Source organism: Papio anubis, chromosome 13, assembly GCF_008728515.1.
Source record: "Papio anubis isolate 15944 chromosome 13, Panubis1.0, whole genome shotgun sequence".
In the NCBI taxonomy this organism is placed as follows: Eukaryota; Metazoa; Chordata; class Mammalia; order Primates; family Cercopithecidae; genus Papio; species Papio anubis.
In genome coordinates, this window is record NC_044988.1 from 80347328 (window position 1) to 80374634 (window position 27307).

The 27307-nt window shown below is 39.0% G+C and overlaps 1 long non-coding RNA gene across 2 annotated transcripts in view; it reads left to right on the forward strand.

Moving 5' to 3' along the window:
• Positions 1–26036, forward strand: part of LOC110741369 — a 31107-nt gene extending 5071 nt beyond the window's left edge. Inside the window, exons 2-4 of one of the 2 annotated variants that reach the window (XR_002517469.2) lie at positions 14316–14451; positions 21494–21638; positions 21790–26036. This is a non-coding gene — a long non-coding RNA (uncharacterized LOC110741369). Of the gene's footprint in view, positions 1–14315; positions 14452–21493 lie in introns of both variants that reach the window. The other variant, XR_004177965.1, reaches the window with a different exon arrangement.
• The last annotated feature ends 1271 nt before the right edge of the window (positions 26037–27307 follow it).

Genomic DNA, 27307 nt, shown 5'->3' on the forward strand with positions numbered 1-27307 from the left:
ATGCAGCACTGGCCGAGAGAGTGACTGGATAGATGGCTTCCCACATTTGTGTGAGCCATACGGGGGCACCTGACATTAGCACATGCCTTCCTGGGAGGACATAGGACACCAAAGAGATTGGTAGACCAGTGCACGTGAATGTTGTTGAGACAACGAGGCTGCAGTGATGACATGTGTATAGGTTATTCCGAGGTCTTGATAGTCTAAGTAGAGTTCCCTCCAGAATGCAGACGATAGTTTGTCTTTTTGAAGACTCATGTTTTCATTTTTTTTCTGTGGTTTTATGGACATTTTAGTGAGACATGTAAATCTGCTTCAGGAAATAGTATCCTTGTTGGCACACCAAAAAAGAGACTAGGATAGCTTTACCCAGCCCTACTCCAATACCAGTAATCTCTGTCACCCCTTATTCCTTGAAAGGAACAGCTGACTTTCTCAAACTTAGGTAAAGTGTTGTGTGAATCCAACTTTAGGCTTCCTTCCAACCCTGTTGCTGCCTCCAAGTTTTTTATACATATAAATTTTGTAATCATCAGTGGCTAACCAGGTACCATTTTCAACTCTAAACCCTTAAAACAGGCACTTGAACTTTGAAGTTTTCTTTTTTGAGGCAGAGAATAACAGGCTTCCATCCTTCTGTTGGTGAATTTTTTGATCCTGTCTCTTCTGCAACAGGTTTGCTTCAACTACTTTGAAATACCATCTTCCTCTCTGGGAATAAGGGCAATTATTTCAGTCAGTCATTTACTTCTGATGGTACTTTCTTATGATTTCTCTGTTGTGCAGTAAGTATCTCAAAGAGAAATGTTGGGATATGTGACTACGGGATCAAGAAATTTAGCCGTAAGTTCTAATTTAATGAATGTCTTAACAGCAACATGGTCGTCTATTTCATTTTGGTAGGCAAATCTAGATGTTATAATCTAAAATGGATCTCTGTAGCTACTCACTTCCTCTTTCAACCCCCCTTCTCCCACATCTCATTATTGTTACTTTTGTTTTGCTCATTAGACACTTCTCTCCCCATGTCCTCCAGTTCCATCTGAAATGTTCATTCTTTCTGGGTATGTGACTTCATCCAGTGCATGTAGCCCATCTTCAAGCAACCTCTCCAAGGCCCCAATATCTGGATGAACTGCTTTTCAACACTAATATTACTATTAAGTATTTCCTTGTTCAGATGAGGATTCCTGGACCCCAGCCCCATCCCAACAAATCAGAAACTCTGGGCAGGTCCTAGGAGTCTGTATTTTGTAAGCTTTCTAGATGATGATGATGCATACTAACACTCAAGAACTACTGACCTACAAGCCTGGGCATCATGGTGAAACCCTGTCTCCACAAGAAATTTTTAAAAATGTATATTAGTCAGACATGGTGGTGCATATCTGCATTCTCAGCTACTAGAGAGGCTAAGGTGGGAGGATCCCTTGAGCCTGGGAGGTTGAGGCTGCAGTGAGCCGAGATCACTCCTCTGCACTCCAGCCTGAGCAACAGAGCAAGACTGTTTCAAAAAAACTTTTTTAAAAAAGAACTACTGACCTAGAAAAGAGGTTAAAAAAAATACATAAGGTCCTTTAATCCTCTCAATTCTTGGTTGTTTGGTTCCTTCCTTCTTTGTTCCCTTTTTTCTATCCTTGGCACCTAATGGAACATACTGGGCTCACTTTCTGGGAGTCTTTCTTCCTCTTTTCCCCTCTTTCTTCATCTCTCTTTTCTCAGCCTCTCCCCGTCTCCTCCTTTCCCGATCTCCCCCAAATCCCTGCACCACCACCCCTGCCCTGCCTTGGCCTGGCATTTAAGTGCATCATGGCAGCATGCTAAGCATTACAAGTATCTGATATTCTTTATTTTAAAAAAGAAAAGAAAACTAACTTGTGCAAGAGCTGCTGGATCAAAATCTCCCTTGAGCTTTGGACATGTAGACTACAGAATACGGAATGGTAACGAGCCAGGAAACCCGAAAGTAAGCACAGCTGGGATCCATAAAGTCCCCTCCCCTCTTTGATTCAGAGAGAAACATTAAAACAGCTGACCTCTTGCTCCAGCATTTCTTTTCTATCATCTGGAATGTATGATAAATAGATATTTAAAAGCTGACATTGTCCTGGCACCTTTATCCTTCACCATAATTTTACTAGCTCATTATCTTTCAAGAAAGCTTCCATCCTATAGACCTTATGAAAAAAGGCTTAAATATTCCACTAGAGTTCTGTGTTAGAAAAGTATGAAAAAAAAAATCTTTTCAAAAACTGTTGCCTGCAGAAGTGTAATACAGGCAAAGACTGTGGTTGTTTTATTAAAAACAGTTAAAACGCAACTAATTAGAAGGTTGTGGTCCTTTATTGCAATCTGTTACTGAAAAGTTACATGTTGATGAAATTAGGGTTAGTAAAAGTATACTTAAATAGTATTGCCAGCGTCTGTAATTTAAAGGAATTGTGTAGTAATTTTTTGGTCAAGTAATTAATTCTTTTTGACATGAAAATATTCATCCTATTGTGTCTTATTTTGTAAATTAAGGTTGATCAAAAAATTATTTTTCTTAAAATAGAGGCATGTCTTTCACTGAGTGTTTTGTTTTAAAGGTTGAGATAAACACAAACGCTGCAAGTATGTTTACCTTGTATCAGAAACATGTTAATTATATGTAAGTTAACTTATGAGTATCACAGCTTATAAAAAATATTATGGGGAAAGTGGATTGAAACATGTTAGTTTGCTTTAGAGTTGTCTCAGGCCATGAGGCTTCATGATTCAGAAACTAGATACTTCTTTCACGTGGAAAAAAAAAAACTGTTTAATCATCCTCAGTTTGTTTTTAAAATAACGAATTCCATTTTTATTTGCAAAAGTTCACAAAGAAACCCATTTGATTTACTGAATTTAAATAATTTATAGACAGATAGCTTTCCTAGAGATAGGAGGGGAAAAAAATGTAACAACAGCACCCACTGAGAATTATCTTCCAAATACCGCCTCTAAGTCTGGACTTCAGATCAAGATCTGGCAAACACACAGTACTGAAATTGTCAGTTCTCTGAAATAATCACAGCTCACTGTCAGTCAGAGGTTTTGCAATTGAATTAATGCACATTTCTCTCTTACGTAGCAATTCCCCTTTAATTCTTAGTCTTCTCACTTGTTTTTAAAAGAACTTCATTTCTACCTATACTTCTCTCAGCTATACAAATCCACAACAGGAAATATAGTTAAGGCATTGAGACTGGTAAGGGGAAAAAAAAGTGTATATGAGAAAAAGAAGAGACAGGGAAAGAAAGCATCAACTTCTGAATAGCTTCAATATGCTCATCCCAAATCTGATAAACATCCCTTTCATATTAAATATTGGCTGGAAGTACTTTTACATAAAGGAAAAGAGAAGATCTTTTTATGATTTTGAAAGGTGAACACAAGATCAAAGCGGCCAGGATCGAAGTTCCTTGACTGGAATTCCACCAACACAGATGGAAAACCAGTTGTTGTGTCACTTTTTGGTTTTGTTTCTTGTTTTTTGTTTTTTGTTTTTGAGATGGAGTCTCACTCTGTCACCCAGGCCTGAGTGCAGTGGCGCAATTTCGGCTCTCTGCAACCTCCGCCTCCTGGGTTCAAGCGATTCTCCTGCCTCAGCCTCGTGAGTAGCTGGGATTACAGTCGTGTGCCACCTCACACGACTAATTTTTGTATTTTTAGTAGAGACAGGGTTTCACCATGTTGGTCAGGCTGGTCTCAAACTTCTGACCTCATGATCTGCCTGCCTCGGCCTCCCAAAGTGCTGAGATTTCAGGCATGACCCACCGTGCCCAGCCAGAAAACCCGTTTTTTAAAAAATTCAAATATATTCACAAATAAAAATAAGCCACTGGATTTTAAAAGCCCTGGCCTGTGTTATATGGAACATCAGGAACCAATTAAATTGCTCTCCCTTTCTTGTTTATCCTAAATAATACGGTCTTTTCCCTCCTCTGATTATACCAGCTTTGTGTCCCTGTGGCAGGGATCTGTTCTTTCACTCTCTACTAAAACCCTTTCTCCATAGCACATAAGAGTTGGAAAAGATCGAAAGCCTGCATTTTATTATGCTAAGGAAAACTAGCTAAATATCCATCTTGTATCTTGTAATATTTTCTTCTGCCCCCAAAAGACTATTGGCAGTTGGTTAATGAGTTGGTGCATTTGTATGTGAATCACAATATCCAACCGTTGACAATGATTCTGTTTTTCATTTGCTTAAACTTTTCACCTCCCTCCTGAGCTTATAATGGAACATATTCTTCATGTTCTGCTTTTAGTTTTCCTTTTTTAGGCTTGTGCGCATGATTCAGTTCTGAAGGGATAGAGAGCTAGACTTCGTGCCTTATTGTGAAATATGGACTATCAAGTGACATCAATCCTTCCATTTACTGTCTGAGAGCACACCACTCAGCATGTCTGTTTCTTGTCTGACCACTGGGACCACAGCCCCAGTAAAGGGTATGATGTCTCATGTCTGCCATCAACAAATCTACATATCTGCCCCTAGGGTATGTTCCTAGGAGCGGGGTGGCTACTACCCATTGGAAAGAGCTACCAGTTAAGTTCATAAAACCACAAGTCACATGGCTTTTGACTTGTACAATACACAGGCATGATCATCCTTGTATATTTTGCTATAAAAAACAAATGGAGAAAGAGAAGGAGTTTAAGCCAGTGCCCTTTTGCATCTGTCCAGCGTGAATAATACCACACGAGTCTCAGAGTGCTTAGATAAGCTTGACCTCTCCCAAGAAAAGAGACTTGTTGAAGCTTCTATTCTGTGTGAATCTGAATCAGTGAGCTCAATGTTTAATGTCTTGTTAATGTCCAATTATTCCAGAAAATGACAGATGAAATATTATCTCAAAGTTGGAAAAAAAATAGCTTTCATATTATAGCCACAGGATCCCAAAAGCTTAGCTCCACCATCCCAGTGGCCCATCAATAAACACTTTTTCATTAATAAATACTTCCACTGTTCCACTCAGATCATCTAAGTGCCTGTCCTTTCCTACTATACAGTATCTTGCAGTGCTTTTCCATCTAATTCAACCACTGGATTAAATTATGTAACTTCAGGGACAGTTGATTGGTCATCTACCTTGCTGTCTCCATGTTAGGGCTACTTTTTACGCATTTCTAGGAAACAGAAAGGAATAGTTGCCTTTTTAGAAACTGCCTAGTGATGTGGCATCACCAGATGTGTTCAGGTTACCTAGTAGACATCATTCAAACTTGAGTGGTGACAAAGTATAATTGAGGTGGGGGGAGGTGGGTATCAAACCAGGAAAAAACAAAACAAAACAAAAAAACCTAAATTTGGCCAAATCTTTTCATCGAAGATGACACCAAACCTGTAAGCCTCGGTGTTCTAAACTATTAAAGGGATAGCAGAAAATTAACATCCACTGAGTAGCTACAATGTTCCATACACTTCAGAGAACCACTTCAATTTTATTCACACAAAATTCTTGCAAGGAAGAAGACTTTCCGGGTCGAGCGCGGTGGCTCCCATCTGTAATCCCAGCACTTTGGGAGGCCAAGGTGGGTGGCTCACGAGGTCAGGAGATCGAGACCATTCTGGCTAACACGATGAAACTCAATCTCTACTGAAAATACAAAAAAATTAGCCAGGTGTGGTGGCAGGTGCCTGTAGTCCCAGCTACTTAGGAGGCTGAGGCAGGAGAATGGCCTGAACCCAGGAGGCGGAGCTTGCAGTGAGCGGAGATCACATGGCTGCACTCCAGCCTGGGCCACAGAGCAAGACTCCGTCTCAAAAAAAAAAAAAAAAAAAAAAAAAAAAAAAAAGAGGGGGAAAAAAAAAAAACACAAAAAAAAAAAAAAAAAAAAAAAAACAAGAAGAAGAAGAGAGGGAGAAGAAGGAGATAAGAAAGAAGAGAGGAAAAGAAACTCCAACAAAGTAAACCCAGTGTGTTCCATTAAGTTCTAAGCAAAGAAAAAGGGAAAGGAGAAAGGAAGGAAGGAACCAAATAACTAAATAGGTTAATTAATTTCTCCAGGGCCACAAAAGGTGGCAGGGCCAAGATTTGCATCTATATTAACTGACTTCAAAGGTATTGCCTCCCTGAAAATACCTATACGAAAATGTTATGCTTGGTGCATAGTTAGTGCTTGGTAAATGTGCTTTTTCCTTCCGAAGTCCTGTCGAGCTTTGAAATACAGATTCTATTATAAATTCTAAGTTTCAGACCTATTCATTAATGCAGATCACGAAGTTCACTGTGCACATATAGCTTGGCACTATCTGCTGAATTCCACTTTTAATTCTCACCATGCTACTCCCTCTTTCAACATCATCATTTCTCTCAGGCTAAATTTCTTGCTACCCTCATATTCCATTGTTCCCACATTTCATTTTCAGCTTTAGTAAGGTTATGCTCTACCCTTTAGTACCATTTGCAAGATTCTGACCCATTTTTTGTATGCTAAGAGCTCTTGAAATTTCAGCTTCTGTTAGAGGTATATTCAGAAAAAGTTAAAATAAGGATAGTAATTCCTTGATGCCTTACCACCTAGTTAACAATTTATTTTCATTAAGCAAATTCTATTCAGGTTGGGAGTGGTGGCTCACGCCTGTAATCCCAGCACTTTGGGAGGCTGAGGCGGGTGGATCACTTGAGGCCAGGAGTTCAAGACCAGCCTTGCCATCATGGTGAAACCCCGTCTCTACTGAAAATACAAAAATTAGCCGGGCATGGTAATGCACGCCTGTAATCTCAGCTACCTGGGAGGCTGAGGCCCAAAAATCACTTGAACTCGGAAGGCAGAGGTTGCAGTGAACTGAGATGGCACCACCGCACTCCAGCCTGGGCAACACAGTGAGACTCTGTCTCCAAAAAAAAAAAAAAGAAAATATATTCAAATGAAATCATGTGATATGCTATATATACTATAATGTATGGAGTATATACAATATATATGTAGTGTAATATATACCATTAATATTATAAGATAGACATATATACCATCATAGTATATTATTCCATATAGAATATGGAATATTCTATTTTATTTAAATATAATTTATATAAGATGTATACACTATATAATTTGATTTATATATATTATATATATACTTTGTGAGCTACTTGGTTTGGACTTCTGTGTTTGCATGTGTCTATGATAATGCTGTTCTCTCAGGCTGATGGTTCATGAATGTTTATGAATCTAAACAGTTACTGTTAAAACTGAAATAGTACCCCAATTTGGACATATGTTGTCATAATATAGCACTATATTCTTCTACATGTCATAGAATAAAAATTATCATTTTAACAAGAGAGATAGTTTGATTATAATAATTTAATGTCAAACAATGTTTGGGGAAACTCCTTAGGTGGCCAATAGACTTTTTAGAAGAGAGATATTAATAATCAAACTTAAGTTGTTTGTATTGCTGTAAGATAAATATCTTTCTTTGCCTCAGAACTTCAGGAGAGTCTGCTATGCATATATTAAGGGGAGAAAGCAAGGTTGTCATGGAAGAGAGAGAAGAGATCAGCCATAGAAAAAGTGACGCAGTCAATTTTAGAACAAGAAGTAATCTTGAGAATATAAGTGAAACCATGCGCTAAAATCTGTATTTCCCAAGTCCTTGGGATATGGGCCATGAGTTGAGATTCTTAGATTGTATGTAACTTTTCAAGGACAAGGGGACAGGGGTAATTCCTTTTTAATTTTAAGTTCCGGGATACATGCACAGGATGTGCAGGTTTGTTACATAGGTAAACATGTGCCATGGTGGTTTGCTGCACGGATCAACACATCACCTAGGTGTTAAGCCCCACATGCATTAGTTATTTATCTTGATGCCCTCCCTACCCCCACCCCCACCAGCAGCCCCCAGTGTGTGTTGTTCTTCTCCTTGCATCCATGTGTTCTCATTGCTCAGCTTCCACTTATGAGTAAGAACATGCGGTGTTTGGTTTTCTGTTCCTGCATTAGTTTGCTGAGGATAATGGCTTCCAGCTCCATCCATGTCCCTACAAAGGACATGATCTCATTCCTTTTCATAGTTGCATAGTATTCCATGGTGTATATGTGCCACGTTTTCTTTATATAGTGTATCATTGATGGGCATTTAGGTTGATTCCATGTATTTGCTATTGTGAATAGTGTTGCAATAAACATACGCATGCATGTGTCCTTATAATAGAATGATTTATATTCCTTTGGGTATATAACCAGTGATGGGATTGCTGGGTCAAATGGTATTTCTGGTTCTAGATCCTTGAGGAATCACCACACTGTCTTCCACAATGGTTGGACTAATTTACATTCCCACCAACAGTGTAAAAGTGTTCCTATTTCTCCACAGCCTCACCAGCATCTGTTGTTTCTTGACTTTTTAATAACCACCATTCTGAATGGCATCTCATTGTGGTTTTGATATGCATTTCTCTAATTATCAGTGACGTTGAACTTTTTTTCATATGTTTAAGTTCCAACATGGGTAATTTCTGCTGTTATTTAGGTTTTATTTATTTCAAAGCATTCTGGGTGTGAACCGACAACATCTTGAGGGTAGTATAAAAGACAGAAGGTACTACTGCAGCATTGCTAAAATGCTTCTCTTTCTTTAAAAAATCCTCTTGTCCTTCTCTCTAGTCTAAATCAAGGGTTGACAAGCCATGGCTGGTAGGCCGATTCCGGTCTGTGGATTGTTTTTGTAAACAGTTTTACTAAAACACAGCCACTCCCACTTATTTATATATTGTCTGTGGCCATTTTTGCACTACAATGGCAGAGTTGAGTAGCTGCAACATACACTATAAGGCCAGCAAAGCCTAAAATATTTACTGTCTGGTCTTTACAAAAAGTTTGCTAACCCCTGCTCTAAATCAATTATTCATAAACCTGATTGTTCATTAAAATCCCTTGAGAAGCTTTGGAATAATACTAGCATCTAGATCCCAACCACAGAGATACTGATTTAATTTGTTCTAGGATAGTATGTAGACATCAGCATTTTTATAATTGCCCAAGTGATTCCAATATGTAGGCAGGGAGAATCATTATTCTAAATATTTTTTAGCTCACTAATAAAGAAAAGTTGAAGAATCATCTTCTAATTGCATATATTCCAGATTTTAACTAACCAATAAAATGTATCTTCAGGGACTTTATTTGATCAATATGAAAACCTGGAAAGGGACTTTTTGACTAACAATTATTTTCTCAATGGCCACACACCAATAAAATGCTCCATTTTCATTTAAAACACACATGCACAGTGAGTATAGGTGGCAAGAATTTCCTCTTCTGCTGGGAAACATTCTCAGGTTCTGCCTGCTACCCAGACTCAAATATAAAGCAGTTTCCCAATATAGGTTGAGAGTTCAAACTGGGCAACCAAAAATTACAAACATCTGCTATGATATTGTAAAACAAATTATTACAAAAGGAAGGGAAAGAAAAAACAAGTTCAGAGTTACTGCTCTATCTAATAAAAGAAGAAGCATTTCTAGAATTCAGATTGTTTTTGAGTAAAGTTCAAGCGTGTAACATTATAATGTGAATTCATTTAATATTTTCCAATTTCAATATCTAACAAGTAGCTCATGTAACCTACATTTTCTAGATATTGTTAACATGTAAAAATCAATTCTCCTGATATGATCAAGTTAAAACTGTCTAAATTCTTTTCCTGCTTGACAGCAGAAAGTCTCCTCAATAGAAACTTCTCTTCTATACCAAAGGCATCTGTATTATGTCATTCTTGCATTGATATAAAGAGATACCTGAGACTGGGTAATTTATAAGAAGTTTAATTGCCTCATGGTTCTGCAGGCTGTATAGGAAGCACAGTGCCAGTTTTAGCTTCGGGAAGCTTCTAATCATGGCAGAAGTTGAAGAGGGAACAGCCATCTCACATGGCAGGAGCAGAACCAAAAAAGAGAGTGAGAGGAAGGTGCTGCACACTTTACAACAACTAGATCTCACAAGCACTCACTCACTACTGCAAGGCCAGCACCAAAGGGATGGTGCTAAATCACTCGTGAGAAATCCACCCTCATGCTCCAGTCACCTGCAACACTGGGGACTGCATTTCAACTTGAGATTCAGAGGAAATACATATTTAAAGCCTATTAGCTTCAGAATAAAATAGTCGGACTTGAAGATATTTCCAAAAATCCAGGTTATTCTGACTGAATTAGCACCATGAGTTTCTAAGTATGATCTTTGGGAGACTTTGATCATTATCAGTGTTTTTGGTCTTTCCTAGCCTTATACCCAACTACCAGTGGCCTGTGGATAACTGTGAAAGCACACATACACATATTTCATATGAATAATAAATAATTTTAAGTAACAGTACAGGCTAAATCACATTTGGAAAAGTAACATTTTCTTAAAGGTTACAAAATCTACAAAGATCCAACTCTATCCTCAATGAAGTCAAAAGGAATAGCAGAGTACTGGCCAGGCACAGTGTCTCACACCTGTAATCCAAACACTTTGGGAAGCCAAGGCAGGTGGATCACTTGAGGCCAGGAGTTCCAGACCATTCTGGCCAACATGACAAAACCCTGTCTCTACTAAAAATGACAAAAATTACCTTGCCATGGTTGTGCACACCTGTAATTCCAGCTACTTGGGAGACTGAGGCACGAGAATCACTTGAACCCAGGAGGTGGAGGTTGCAGTGAGCCAATAGAGCACCAGTGCACTCCAGCCTGGGCAACAGAACGAGACTCTGTCTCAAAAAAAAAAAAAAAAAAGGAATAGCAGAGCATTTTAGTTCCTTGAAACTACATGGTCTCCCTCCTCTCCAATCCAGAATAGGGTATTTGTGGTGGTCTTCCCATAACATGTTTGCCTCCCTTCCACCATACACACACACACAACCAAAGAACTGCTGGAATTTTTGAACTGACAATGTTTTAGTCAGGAATCAAGCCCTGTAACTATGGGATTCCCCTTCCCTCAGCAGCCTTTCAGCAAGAAATAACTTTTAGCCATATTCTTGGCCTGGAAAAGAGAACAAAAGCCTGGTATGAAGACAGCAGATGATTTTTTTTCTCCTTAGGTAGCAAATCTCACAGGTTGTCGTTTTTTCCCCCTTGTTAAATATATTCTTATACCAAGATATTTATTTCCCCACAGGTCTATATCCCTATTTCCTCCCATAGCCATAGAATGTGTAAGAAAAGTAACTTTCTCAAATTTGACCTGTGCTGCTATGCTATTTTTGTTTTTGTACTTCCACTATTTTACTTAGCAGTTATTATAATTTGTTAGTGGGGAAGACAGTAAAAGTATGCTTCTGGTAGGATAGAAAGGAAATTCTACAACTCTCTCTGGACTGTCCATGAACTGAAATTCTCCAAAAGATGTCTACTTTTGGTTATTTTTACTTATTTTTAAGGATTCTATCTCTGTTGCCCTAAGGGAATTACATTTATATTGACTTTCTGAAAATTGTGATTTACCTCCCACCCTAAACTGAAGAAAGGAAAAGAAAGAAAACAAAGGAAATCTGGAACCTGTCAGTATTTTTCTTTCTCCATCAACTTTTTCTCTTACTCACTTCCTCTTCTTCCTTACTGGGGATTACAGTCCAAGCCCTGCCCACGGGGACTGGTCATTGACTACAAGAGACAGCCCTGCACTATGCACATTCATCATCACAACACTAAAGAATCATTAGATTTGGCAGGGCACAGTGGCTCACGGCAGTGGCTCACACCTGTAATCCCAGCACTTTGGGAACCCAAGGTGGGTAGGTCAGGAGTTTGAGACCAGCTTGGCCAACACGGCAAAACCCCGTCTCTACTAAAAAAGTGTAAAAATTAGCTGGGCGTGGTGGTGGGCAACAGTAATCCCAGCTACTCAGGAGGCTGAGGCAGGAGAATTGCTTGAACCCGGGAGGCGGAGGTTTCAGTGAGTCGAGATCGCACCACTGCACTCCAGCCTGGGCAACAAGAGTGACTCCATCTCAAAAAAAAAAAAAAAAAGAATCATTAGAGTGAGTTCCTCTTCTTAGTGTAAAGGCATCTCTCTATTTCCTGAAAACAAAAAATGCTAAATCATACCTGAGAGTGAACCCAGTCCTACATACTTCCCCAGGCCGGGTGCAGTGGTGGCTCATTCTTGTAATCCCAGCACTGTTGGGGGCTGGGGCAGGAGGATCACTTGAGTCCAAGAATTTGAGAGCAGCCTGGGCAACGTAGTGAGACCCTGTCTCAAACAAACAAACAAACAAATAATCCTCAACTTGCTTCTACAAAGCTCTTTTGCTGCAGAGAGTAAGAACCCAACTTTCTCATCCACAATCCTATTCTCTCAAAGACAGATCATGGGGAAATATTAAAGACAGTCTTCCTTTGCTCTAGGGTAGAAGATCAGAACACATCAAAATCCCACTACTAAGAGACTTTGGTGGGGCAGCGAATTCTCTGAATACTTTCAGTTTCAGATGCCAGATATAGTAGGGAGTACTCTTGTGTTGTGGGAAGAGGGTAAATTTTATATTAAAACTATTCTAATGCACATAGTCCTCATTTGAACACTCAAATAATTTTAGATTATTTCTAAGTTGGCATTTACAGTGCATGTAATTCCTAGCTTATCAATAATTGTCCTCACTGTGACAAATTTATTTTCCACTTACTGCTGTTTCTCTTAGTGACCGGTTTTTAGCAATAATGTATCTACTTGATTTTTGTTTATATAAAATTGTTGTCATCTCTAATAGATTTCACAAGCTAGGAAGGGGATTGGGGAGGGTGAGATAAAGACAGATTGATTATTGGGTACAAAAATACAGTTAGATAGAAGAAATAAGCCTACTGTTTGATGAATCAGTAGAGTGACTACAGTAAACAATAATTAATTTTGTGTATTTCAAAACAGCCAGTAGAAAATAATTAAAATGTTCTCAACATTAGGAAAAGAGAAATGTTTCAGGTGAAGGATATCACAATTACCCTGATTTGATTGTTATATATTATATGAATGTATTAAAATATTACATACACCCTGAAAATACGTACATTATGTATCAATTGAAATAAAATAAAATGAATTATTTCACAGGTTTTTCAGAAGGCAAGTAACTATGTCAAAGTGAATGAAATAACATGGCTAATTCTAACATTGACTAGTTATGTGATCTTGAAAAATTATTATTCAAAATGCACTTCCATTCATTCAAAATGGATGTGATAAGAGTGCCTACCCCACAGTGTTGCTGTGAGGATTACATTAGGTGACATTAACTAGCATATAACAGCTGCTCAATAAATATAGTTTCCTACTCAGCACTTTGGGAGGCCGAGGCAGGTGAATCACCTGAGGTCAGGAGTTTGAGACCAGCCTGACCAACATGGTAATACCCCATCTCTACTAAAAATACAAAAATTAGCCAGGCATGGTGGTGGACACCTGTAATCCCAGCTACTCGGTAGGCTGAGGTGGGAGAATTGCTTGAACCTGGGAGGTGGAGGTTGCAGTGAGCTGCGATCACATCACTGCACTCCAGCCTGGGCAACAAAGCGAGACACCATCTCAAAATAATAACAATAACAATAATAATAATAAATAAAGTTTCTTTTCAAGATCTTTGGGTGGTGAAACCTTCTGTGACTCCTCTGTTTCCCACTGGGCATCCCACTGGGCTGCCACTAGTTGAATTTATTATCTGACTTCCTTAAATCTCTTTACTCATTTATTCATTCTCAGACCTAGAAATGTATTTTTACTCTGCCCCTCAAGCCCATAGTTACCCTCCCAATGTCTTCAAACTTTTGCTCTCACTACTGCATTAACATCATTTCCACAAGTTCCTTGTGGCCACTATTCCATGCCCCTCAACATCCTCTGCTTGCCACATTTTCTAACTCAGTAACATTTCTCATCCTCTTTTGGGGAATTACTGGCTTTAGCCAGAGTCAATCTGCCCTACGTAGCATTTCCTATTGCAGGTACCTATTACAACTTCTGCAGTTCAATTTCCAGAGAGGAGGTGGGGGAAATGTGGTTCTTAGGGAAACAAAAAACAAAGAAAAAAGTGATGTAGGCGTTTAGACAAAACCAACAAGTAGCTCAATCTAGTCGGGAAACCCTGTATATTGGGAGTTAAGTGCAGTGTTCATGGAGAACCAGGAAGTCATCTTCATTCTCCACTCCAAGTTCTTCTATAATTTCAGCAATATATGGCAGGACTTTTCGAGTTCTTACTATGTGTGAGCCACTGAGTATTTTACACAGATTATCTCATTTCCTTTTTAACTAATTCTGGAAATAGATACATTTATTATCACATCCTTGTTTTACAGATGGTGAAATTGAAGCTCAGAAAGATGCTCAAGGTCACACAGCCAGGGAGTGACAATCTGGCTCTAGCACCTGTTACCTATCCTCTACTCTACTCTCAAAAGTCAGGGTTAACTACAGCTTCCAGGCTAAGAGAAGGTAAGGTAACCATCTTACCTAACCAGCTTTTCTAAGACTTGAGGACCCTGAGGTTCTTCCTGGTGCACGTTAAGGAGGCTGGGAGAAAGGACCTGGCAGAGATAAGAGTTAGCGCCCTAGCTCCAAAGCACCAGAATTCTTCACAGTATTAAGAAAATAATTATTATCACTATTGAGCATCAACTACTTAATGATGCTACACCAGGAATTTTATTTCATTTCATTTTTACGATAACCCTGCCAAGAGCTTATTCTTGTCTTCATTTTACAATGGGGAAAACTAAGGGTTAAAACAGTTAAGTTACTAAGTAGCTGGGCTGAGGTTTAATTGAGAGCTCTCAGACTCCAAAACCCTTCTTCTTTCTAAGATACCATCTTGTAATTTTTTATTTTTAACTTTTAGGGAAAAAAAAAAAAACATGTATTGCAACTCTTCTTGTCTGTAGTTCATGACTTATGACCATCCTTAATTCTGCATGAAAAGATTAAAATGATAGAGATTAAAATGATTCAAGTAATCTATTTCTAATTATCTCAAATTCCCAAGAGTAGCTAACTTATCCCATGAACCGAGACATTTCCCCAAGAAAAGGGATAAAACAAACACATTATTTTATCTTTCATTATGTGGTTTGCAACTCCCAGTGAAAGGAACTCAGTTACAAAATTTTAAAACAACCAAAAAAATGGATTACAAGGAAGTTCTGGAATCTATTATTTTGAACAGGTAAGAGAAAGGGCAAAAGACCAAAAATTGGGCTAAATAACTAAAGGAATGTTGGAATGATCGTATTCAATGGAAAGAAAACTAGGGTTTGGGTTCTAGTCCCAGTTCTGCACGAGCCATGTATTCTTGAATCAGTCTCTTTACTTCTCTACAGCAGAGTTTCCTCAACTATAAAATAGAGCCAATGTCTGGCTTAAGCCACTGAATTCATGAAAACATTAAAATAAGAGAAGGTTCCATAAAGTATTTTACAATTTGCAAAGTTCTATTCAAATATTGTTCCATCATCCTCATCGTCTTTGGAGTCAAATGGGTGAGAGTTTAAGCCCTAATTCAGTCATTATCAACTCTGAGATATTGGGCAGCTCACTTAACCTCTCTGTCCTTCTGGTTTCATTTATAAAATTAGTGTAGTGAATATTTGTTACCTATGTCAAAATACAATCCCTCCTTCTTTCAACTAAACATTATTCATAATTTAAGTTCAGGTATTCATTATGGAGTTCGAATACTTTAGGTCACCTGACTCCACCTCCAGTTTCAAGAGCGGGCCTTGATCGGATTAAACAAATTAGGGAATATAGTTTGCCTTGCCAGAGTGATTGATTTACAATTAGTAGTCTGAACACCAAAGAGATTGGTTCGGATATAAGCATATTAATTACCCCACTCTGACCTATGAAAGGAGGTTTTCAGATGAATGGGAGCTTTAGAAAAGAAGCTTTCTAGCTCTTGTGATTTGGTACCTAAAAATAAACTTTATATTTTCATCCTTGGCCATGGTGGGGTATCTGGTACCAGACTAGCCCTCCACTATAAACAACTAGAAAACTGGACGAAATATATAAAACGACTCAACTATTTTTACATATTATATGATAGGTAGCACAAGACTATGATGCCTGAAAGAAGAGAAACAAATGAGGAGTCCAGTGATTACCCCAGCTTTCTACATGATGAATCAAGGAAGAGGAATCCAAGCACAACACAGAAGTCTTTATTTAATTTTATTTTTTATTTTATTTTATTTTATTTTATTTTATTTTATTTTTGTAGAAATGGGGTTTCATCATGTTGGCCAGGCTGGTCTCAAACTTCTGGCCGCAAGTGATCCACCCACCTTGGCCTCCCAAAGTGCTGAGATTACAGGAATGAGCTACCGCACCCGACCAGAAGTCTTAGTAACTTGAGGACACAGAGATCAGAGTTCAGGGAGGCCAAAATGGCTTAAATTTGTATGGAGTACCAGAAAAAAATAAGTTTCTAAGAGAAATTGCTCCATAAACCTTAGACTGTTTAACCAAGTAATAAGCTGTATATTTATAGGATGAGACTAAACAAGAGCAGCTACTAGGGAAAGAAAACTAACGTGTAACTGTAAGTTGAACAACTACCAGAACTTTCAGTATCAGCCAGTAATAGGGCTTCAAAATACATAAAGAATAAATAGACAGTTTCATAATATGGATTTTAATTGCTAGAGATATTGTTAGAGATTTTAATTGCTGAAATACCTGTCTCAGCGAATGATAGAACTAGACATGATATCAGCAAAGACATAGATTATTTGATCAACATTATCAACTGATATTTCTAAAACAATACAATCAATACCGGTAGGATATACATTCTTTTTAGTGTACATAATTATTAGAATAGACTACACTTGGAGCCATGAAAATAATTTTGATACATTTAACAATATTAAAAGCACAAAGAGGATGTTCTCTGACCACAATGGCATTAAATTAGGAATAAAAAAGAATTAGATATCTAAGACATCCAACTAGATGAAAATTTTAAAATAAACGATAAGTAATAAATGAGCTGGCCATGCATGGTGGCTCATGCCTGTAATCCCAACACTTTGAGAGGCCAAGATAGGAGGATCACTTGAGCTCAGGAGTTCGAGACCAGTATGGGCAACATAGCAAGAACACATCAGTGGTGGTTAATACTGAGTGTCAACTTGATTGAAGGATGTGAAGTATTGATCATTCTCCTTCAAAAGAAAGTGCCCAATTTCTTTATTAATCACAACACCCTCTGTGAGGGTGTTGCCAAAGGAGATTAACATTAGAGTCAGTGGGTGGGGGAAAGCAACCCACCCTTAATCTGGTGGGCACTATCTAATCAGCTGCTAGCAAACATAAACAGGCAGAAAAACATGAAAAGGCGAGACTGGCCTAGCCTCCCAGCCTACATCTTTCTTCCATGCTGAATTCTTCCTGCCCTCGAACATCAGACTCCAAGTTCTTCAGTTTTGAGACTTGGGCTGGTTCTCCTTGCTCCTCAAGCTTGCTGACAGCCTATTTTGGGAACTTGTGATTGTGTAGGTTAATACTTAATAAAGTCATATATATATATATTTGTGTATATATATAAAAAATATTCTATTATATATATGTGTATATATGTATAGGTGCATATATATATTATACATATATATCTCCTATTAGTTCTTTCGTTCTAGAGAATCTTGACTAATACAGATTTTGTTACCAGGAATGGTTTTAGAGGAACAGAATATTAAGGATGGAGTTCTTTTGTTGGTTTTGGGGTTTCTGGAGTTGGCTGTTTAATATAAGTAGACCCAAAAATACTAAGGACTCTACTTCCAATAGTATGGAAAACACTGATAGTCCTTGGCATGAACTGTTTAGAGTTATGCAAAATAAATGCATTTGACACTCCTGGTTCACCACTCATGAGAGACAAGGAGTTTAGTGACTCTATATGTAATACCTTTGACGATATGTGGAGAGCCAAGGTACGTAATGAAGCTGGTTGGCTGCTCCTAAGTTCAGTGGACAAAATGATAAAAGAAAACAATGAACTCAGGGATTGCATCTCCTGGCTTCAGAAACAGATGCTGAGCCTCAAATCTGCTAAAATTGCCCTGAGTGAGAATCTTATCTCCTGTAGAGAAAGAGCTGAAATTGGAAAAACAGACACAGCTCCTATCCTGCAAGTGGCTGACCTGCAATGAAAGGTGCATCCGCAGCCTCGCTAGGTATCTACAGTTAAAGTGAGGGCAATGATTAGAAAAGAATGGGACCCTGCAACTTGGAATGGGGATGTGTGGGAGGACCCTGATGAAGCTGGGGATGCTGAGTTTGCAAATTCTGATGAACCTTTTTTGCCAGAAGAAACAGCTTCCCCATTTCCAGTAGTGGCAACATCCGCTCCCTGACTCGGGCTGCCACCAGTCTTTCCACCTTTGTCTGAGGAGATGAACCCTGCTCTGCCAGAGGCAACAGTGATGGACTCCCCTGAGGCAGTTGCCAGGCAGAATAATACTGATTATCTTCAGGAGCCACCCCCAACTTCTCACTTCTGGTACCAATTTACTATATTAGTCCATTTTCATGCTGCTGATAAAGACATACTCGAGACTGGGAAGAAAAAGAGGTTTAATTGGACTTACAGTTCCACATGGCTGGGGAGGCCTCAGAATCATGGCAGGAGGTGAAAGGCACTTCTTATATGGTAGCAGCAAGAGAAAAATGAGGAAGAAGAAAAAGTGGAAACCCCTGATAAACCCATCAGATCTCATGAGACTTATTCACTATCATGAGACTAGCATGGGAAAGACTGGCCCCCATGATTCAACTACCTCCCTCTAGGTCCCTCCCACAACACGTGGGAATTCTGGGAGATAGAATTCAAGTTAAGATTTGGGTAAGGACACAGTCAAACCATATCATCATCTCTACAGAAAAGAAAAAAAAAATTCTTTAATTAGCTGGGCATGGTGGAGCATCCCTATAGTCCCAGCCACTCAGGAGGCTAATGCAGGAGGATGCCTTGAACCCAGGAGATTGAGCTTACAGTGAACTATGACCATATCATTGCATTCAAGCCTGGGCAAGCAAGATCCTGTCTCTGTGGGGGAAAAAAGCAATGAGTGAAAGAAGAAATCACAAAGGAATTATAAAATATTTTGAATTGAATGATAATGGAAATACAAGATACCAAAATTTATGGGATGAGATAAAGCAGTATTTGGAGGAAAATATGTATCTTTAAATGCCTATATTGGAAAAAAAAAAAAAAAAAAAAAGAACTAAAATTGATCGTGAGTGACCACCTTAAGAAATCAGAAAACAAAGAGCAAAACTAAGCCCAAAGTAAGTAGAAGAAAAAAATATAAAACAATGAAAATCAATGAAAGAGAAAACAAAAAAAATAGAGAAAATCAATGAAATTAATAGCTGACTTTTTGTAAAGTTTAGTAAAATTAAGGAGCTTCATCAGGCTGATCAAGAATTAAAGAAAATACAAATAACCAATATCAGAAGAACTGAAAAAAGGATATCACTGTGAATCTTATTGACATTAAAAACAGTAAGAAATCCTCAGGGCCAGGTGTGATGGCTCATGCCTGTAATCACAGCACTTTAGGAAGCTAGAGATTTGGGGATCAATTGAGCCCAGGAGTTCAAGACCAGCCTGTGCAACATAGTAAGAACCCCGTCTCTATGAAAAATTTAAAACATTTACTAGGCATGGTGGCACACACATGTAGTCCCAGCTACTTGAGGGACTGAGGTGGGAGGATCACTTGAGCCCAGGAAGTCAAGTCTGCAGTAAGCCATGATTGTGCCACTGCACTCTGGATGGCAGAGTGAGACTCTGTCTCAAAAATTGATGATGATGATGATGAAGAAAACATTAGAAATCGCTTATGTCAATAACTTTGACAATTCAGCTGAAATAAATGATGCAAAAAAATCCCAAAACTGAGGCAAAAAAATGAAAATCTGAATAACTCTTTATTAAAGTTAAATTCCTAATTAAAAATCTGATGTTAGTCATTGTTTAGCCTTTATAGAGTCCATCATCTATGACACATACATACATGTGTGCACATACATATACACATACATGATCATACATGTCATATATAATCCACTTCTGTATCTACAGAGATTTTATCAGGATTGCATATATCACCCTTCGACACCCCTATAGGGCTGCCCCTGAACACCAAGCCCCCAAAGGTTTCTCCAAAACCTCTCTCCAAAGCTGTCCATGACCACTTTAGCCCACGGGGGTGACTCCCTCTGCTTATACTTATTGCACTCTCATTTTTTCACATATGTGTGCCTTCTTTCCCAAAAGGTGTTGTCTATACTTAAGGGCAAGCACCACTTGCTTAGATCTCCCTCTGTAAGCTCTCATATAATCAACATTTAACAATACTTATAGGTTGCATAGAAAAACAGAGAACATTGTCTTAATATTCAGCCAAACAGAGTTAAAGGGCATGTTACCCCACACTCAGTGAATCTTCTGAGATTAGTTCTGAAAGATACAAAGGAATAATTGCCATTTTAATCTTTTTTTTTTTTTTTTTTTTTTTTTGGTAGAGACAGGATTTCACTATGTTGCCCAGGCTGGTTTTGAACTCCTGGGCTCAAGCAATCCTCCCATCTTCATCTCACAAAGTACTAGGATTATAGGCATGAGCCATTGTACCCAGCCTCATTTTAATATTTGATTAAACTCAAGAGTTTATGTATCAGTGACCTTCTACTTCAGCAACAAGGTTTACTAAGATAAGTGTAAGAGGTTCATCTCAAAATTAAAGTCCCTGATCCTGGCCTGTATTAATTGGAAGAACAGGAACATTGTGACCTCTCTGTGGGATCCTGCATTGCTGTTGCTACATCTATGACAAAGAACCTCAAAAGGGGGACATTCTAGGTCAGAGTTGAGGGTTAGTTCAGAGAGAAATTCAACCTTGGCCTTGGTTCTGATCTCCCTGACTTTTAGCCACACGATGACCCCTTCCCTGTGTCTCTGATGGTCAGGGGGTGGAATATCTCCAGAGTCTCTATTTCACTTCCCTAAAGGGGAGGGTGTATTCTGGATTCCAGAAAATTAGAAACCAAAGAGCACTGTCTTCAGAGAAGTAGAGTTAGAGAAAGAGGAAGAGATGGTGAAGCCAGGAGGGGCCAGGAGAGTTTACACAGACTGGCTTCTGACTGTCCATGACTAAAAACTTCAGCAGTGACTCAGCATGGACCAGGAAATGGGACTATTAACTAGAGCAGGTCACACTTGTTGGAATCACGGCAAAAGGCCCTTTTCTCCGGCATTTTAGCAAAAGGGATACAGTGAGATTTTCTAAAGTCAACAAAGTCAGATTCTTTGAATTTGCAAATCTTCCCTTGTCACTTCTCAGCATAAAGAGCATTGCTTATAGGTTTCAAGAATCGTACCATTATTCTTTCAATTAGCATTTTATGAACTACCCTATGTCCATCTTCTCTCAATGGGACTCTCCTGAAAGCATGCTGTCTTTTTCAGCCTGTTTCTGTGAAGAGGAGAGCATGAAATATGCGGAATATCGTGCTGAGACCTTTATCACAAGACAGAACCCAGAGGATTCAGACAGACGAAGAAGTCAGGAAGCTTGCATGTCATATCCTGCTGGAGGCACAAAAACCACAAGGTAAGGCTTGCCTGGTTATACCATTTGCTGGAATAACTTTAGGAGAAGAGCAGTGGGGTTCACTTACAGAACTTAAACAAGACCCATCCTAGCACAAACTGGGAAAAGATGAAGGTCAAATCAAATGGCCCTGGTATGACTTTATTTTTAGGACTCCTTTTTTGAAAAACAAGATTCTCGATTAGATGACAGAGAGAAGCATGAAGTATCTGTCCCTATGGAGTTAAACCCGGAGTGAAATTCTAAAATCCTTCCATCTAACAGCCCCTACATGTCATCAAACTGATGTGCTTCCTGCCAGTTGGGATGTTCCCAGCAACTGATAACCAAGAACCATTTGAGAGCTCTGAGGAGTCCTTCTGGATGGCTTTCTTAGACAATGTCATTAAACTTCTTGTTTCCATGAGCACCAAAGTGTTTGTTTTAAACAGATTTCCTATGACCCCCACATGTGTTTAAATTTTCTGGACTTGATGTCTTATTTAGAAAGCCAGCTGAGCCCATGTCTGAGCAAAGTAATGTGATATGACAGGCTAACTGGGCATGAAGTTCATCGCAGGCATGCTTAGGACCAGGAAATTGAAGAAACACATGAGTATTCACCCACCGTGAGGGTGTAACAAGGGAGGGGTGGGGAAGGTGGAAATCTTAAGGGGGAACACAATAATTTTTTCATAAACCAAGTGAAACAAATTAAGATTTTAAAAATTCCATGATGCCAGATTTTGACATCAGCAATTGTCAGAGGATCAACGTCCTCTGCTCTTTTGGGTTTCAGTATATTTAAAATATCCTATCTTCTGTGGGACTTAGTAAAAATTGACTACCCCTCTTCTGCACTGGTTCCCAGACCTTGCTGTACATTGGAATCACCTGAGAAGCTTAAAAAACTACTGATGGCTAGATCCCACTCCTAGAAATTCTGATTTAATTGGTCTAGAGTGCAGCTGGGACACCAACCTATTGTGAAGCCACCTGCGGATTCTAATCTACAGCTAAGTTTGAGAACAAGCACTCGGTGCTTTGTTACTCAAAGTGTGGTCTGAGGACCTGGGAGCTTGTTAGAAATACAGATTCTCAGGCAACATCCGGATCCACAGAATCAAGATCTCCATTTTAATAAGATCCCCAGGTGACTCACATGCACATTAAGTTCGAGAAGCATTACTCTATTTTTCCGTAGCCTCCTTCTGCTCTGCAAAAGAGTATGTAGCTCTTAACAGTGGTTGTACATTAAAATCACCTGGAAAGGCTTTCAAAAATATTGATGCCTGGATCCTCTCTCCAGAGATTCTAATATGATTGCCCTTGAGTGTGGATCCTCTCTCCAGAGATTCTAATATAATTGGTCTTGAGTGTGGCCTGGGCAGTTTTTCAAACAATGTTTTAAGTCTTTCCAGGGGGTTTTAATATAAACTCCAGGCTGAGAATCGCTGCTATAAAAAGATGTTTTTTCTTCATTTACTTTAGCCTTTGGCATAAAGTGACCATTTCTGTTAAATAGTTAGGTTCCCTGGGAGAGAACCCTCTATTCTAATTTTCTGCATTGGTTATCAAAATTCAGAGTGTAAAAGCAACAACTGAGTGCCTTCCCTTCAGAGAGTTTTCTTTGATAAGTCTGGAATGGGGCCCAGAATCGGCATTTTTAAGTCCCATTTGGAATTCCAACATGCATAGTTCTTGTACCACACTTTAAAAAACACTGCCTTAGCATGACAAAAGAATAGGAGAGTAGAGTTTAATGGGCACAGGGAGAAAAACGAAAGCGTGTAAGGTCTCAGAGTAAGGGTTAGGGAGCAGAAAGAAGTGATGCAGGTGGCACACAACATGGCGCTCCAAAGGTTGATGAAAGAGAGAAAGGAGAAACTGCACGGCACAATTCTTAGGAATGAGCAGTAAAGCTCAAGCTCTGTACAAACCAGATGACTCCTTGTCTCATCAACTCCAAGTTGCCCAAGGAACAGCAATGTGCCTCAGTGAGCACTGTAATTGCTTCTTCTCAAGGCTCCTGAAGTTTTTTTGTTTTCCTTCCTTCTTCTTAAGTCAGTCAAATTTAGCAGTGGGGGATTGTCTTCCAACTTTAGTGACACTAATGTTAATAAGTTCTGATAGCCCATCAGACCAGCCTCCTTTCCCTTCTTGACCCGTCGAATTAAAGAATTAGAAGAACTTGACTTGAAAGAACACTGTCCAAAACCTAAAATCCTTAACTGCACCTTGCCTTATAGAAAAGATGTATGCAGAAAAATCGTATATAGAATTTTGGTAAATCAAATGATATTTTTAATGACTACAGAATAGGAAAGGAGCTTGCAATTTAAAATAATCCTCTGACAATCCCCTGAAAAAATTTTTTTCTTGTTTTTGAGGTTTTATTTTTATTTTTCTCTATATCTGATTTTTCTTAACAAAGAACACACATTTAATGTGGACCATTCATGGAGTCATTATTGGATTAAACAAGAAAATGCACTTAAAGCATTAAGATAATCCCTGGCATGCAGTAAATATTCGAAAAAGTTAGATTTTTTAAAAGATATTTTTTAAAGAGTAGCTTTAGGTTCACAGCAAAATTAAGAGGCAGGTACAGAGATTTCCCATATACTCCCTGCCCCACACACATGCATAGCGTCCCTGATTATCAAAATCCCCACCAGAGTGGTACATTTGTTGTAATTGATGAACCTGTGTTGACACATCAGAATTACCCAATGTCCATAGTTTACATTAGAGTTTACGGTTGATGGTGTTCATTCTGTGGATTTAGACAAATGTGTAATGGCATGTATCTACACTCACAGTATCATACAGGGTGTTTTCACTGCCCCTTGAATCCCCTGTGCTCCAATATTATTTTTACTATGATAATAGAAATTGTGCAACCTAAACTTAAGATAGGGAGGGTTATCTATCTCTACCTACCCATCTCAGAGATCAAGACCAGCTCTGAGACACTTAATGAGATTTCTCTCCATTATAAAAGAGCTTGCAGGCAGAGGGGAATATTGTCAGGCAAAGCCACAGTCTATCAACGATTGACCAAATGGTAACTCCCTAAAGACGATTGGAGTAAGGAAAGCAGGGAAATCCAGATTTCAGTCTCCGGTACTGGTAAGGAGCAGCAGTGATTTTTTCCCCTAATAAATCCATTTATAAAGCATCTGGTCTCATTCAATGAGGGCTTACTGCATAAAGACACAAGCTTAAATCTCATTTAACCCCTCGACATTAGCTTCACTTTACGGATGAGAAAAGGTCAAGAAAGTGTCTAAAGCAGTTCCTTAAATCTGTTCCCATCTATATCCAAAGTCCAGGTTGTAAACACTTTATATGTTCCCGTTCCTCAGTAATTATTACCCCAACAAATGTTCTCTTGGCCCCCTTATCAAAATAAGCAAAGACAAGTCATTTGTAAGGTGACACTCAGGCATGTTAGAATAAGGCTTCAAACTCTTGAAACAATCTTGGATTACAGAATGTGAAGCTCCTTCTCTTAAGAGACAAATTCCAAACAAGAAGTTGAGAGGCCATTGGAAATTCATTCAAGAGCTCAAGAGACTCAATTCGCATGAGTCTGATTTATCTCTTCGTTTAAGAAGTACCATTTTTAATAATTCGTGATGTCAGGCAGAGCCAGATAATAGTTACTTCCCAACTGGAGGCCTCCATTAAGAATCTGCACCCCTGTTCAACCAACTTGAACTCATGCTTAAAACTTGCCTTTCTCTCCACCCTTATCCCAGTGCACCTGTCCGCTGACCAGGACTCTGCAGACCTTACCCCCATGTTTCCTTTATGAAGGGCACACAGGACAGGCGCCCTGTTGTTCCTCATCTTAACTCTGGTCCTGACTGTCCCAATTCCACCCCCTCCCATGTAATGACTTCTGAGACATTCAGATAACTATTTAGTAGTACTTCTTGGCTCTACCTTTTACTGCATGCTCTCTGACACCCTGCGACACCTCCCTGTGTGTGCTATCCTATGTTCACAACCACTTAGGTTATCTCTGATCTAGCTGCCAATCTGGGATAGGACTTTTTCCCTTCATGCTTAGCCTAGTGCTCTATCTGTATTCTCTACAGTTTCTGGCTTCAGATTGGAGGCCCGATTGCATATGCTGTCCCAGGGGCAGCAGATGTTTTCAAATGCCTGGGGGCTAACATTTAGGGAGGGTTTGTATCCAAAGTAGGAACCCAAGATGACATCAGCAGAGCCTGGTAAATCAGCCCACCATTGTCTGGAGCACTTAAGGAAATGAAATCCCTGCAGGCTTCCGATTTTCCTTCTTAATTAGCCTCCTCCATTCCCTTAGGCATTTATTTCCTTAGCAGGATCCTACCCCATAAACTTTCCTTTGCCCGGACTCACAGGTGTTAAGTAAATACCTGGGAGCAATTACCCATAGCTTCACAGGGTTTTTGCTTTTTTTTTTTTTTTTTTTTTTGTAGTCCACTACAGGGCCCCTGGCCTGCCAGCTTCTGCTAATGCTAATTGGAGTGCTTGTGTCACATTTTCTGCCTGGAGGAGAGGTTTTTAGCAGTGCTGCTTTGCCTGCCTGGGGCTCCTGCCTTTAGAGTATTCAAAGAACCTCTATAAATGTGCATTTATTCTTAGCAAGTCTCCCAGACGGCCAGCAGTTGTTTGTTTTACACATGTGAAAGGACTTGTTGTCCCACGATCTCTAGGTGTTCTGAAATGGAGGGGTCAAAGGGCAAACCAAATAAACCCACAACAATATTAATCCCATTGTTGAAACTCAGATTTAGGCAATTCAGATTCCTGATCGAATGGAGCCAATGTTAAATTTGGAGATAAATTTTACAAATCTCACCACCAGGTTCAAGTTTAAAATCCCACATAAGAAAATAACACTGAAATCTGGTGATTATAAGGTCTCTGTTTCCATCACAACAGCCTTTTGCTCCCTTGAACATCATGAGTGGCTTGATGGCTCTGGCAGGTCTGATCACTATGTTAATTCTTTTAAAGAAGAAAATGGGGAAAGTTAAGAGAGAAGTGGGGAGAGAGAAGAATCTTTTGACTTCTCTATTAGGAAATCTGAATCTTTGTTTCTATAGTCGAATTATGCTTGTGGGTAAAACACTGTAAGTCAAATTTCTGTTAGACATGATACACAGTGCTATCACTAAGATGTTTGTTTTATTCAGGTTGGGTGAGGCTAAGAATTCATTCGTTCATTCAATATGTACAGGGGTTGAGATGAACATACAATTTATTATCCAAACATAGACAATTTAAAGAGTATAAGGGGTGCTGTATTAATTCCACCAAGACCACAGACTCGTAACAGGACGTCTCTGAACAAAACGAGAGGTATGGCCACCTTATTATTGAGCACTTTCTATATACTATATTGTGTAAAACCAGAAAATGCCTGTGGGGGCTGGGAAGAGAAGCTGTTCTTCATTTCTAGGTCCAAAATCAGTGTTTAACTCCCACCTGCTCTCAAAAGATCAAATGGCTTTGTGAGCCTACTGGTTATTTCAGGTGAAATAAAGACATGTGCTCAGGTCACTCAATCACTGACTTTTGTGGCTTACAACAATTCTCTCTAAATAGGATCCAGTTTCATCTTCATATTTTTTTGAGAACAGGTTGAATTTTTGAGCAGCACTTTTATATTCAGTTGCACTGATATATGATGA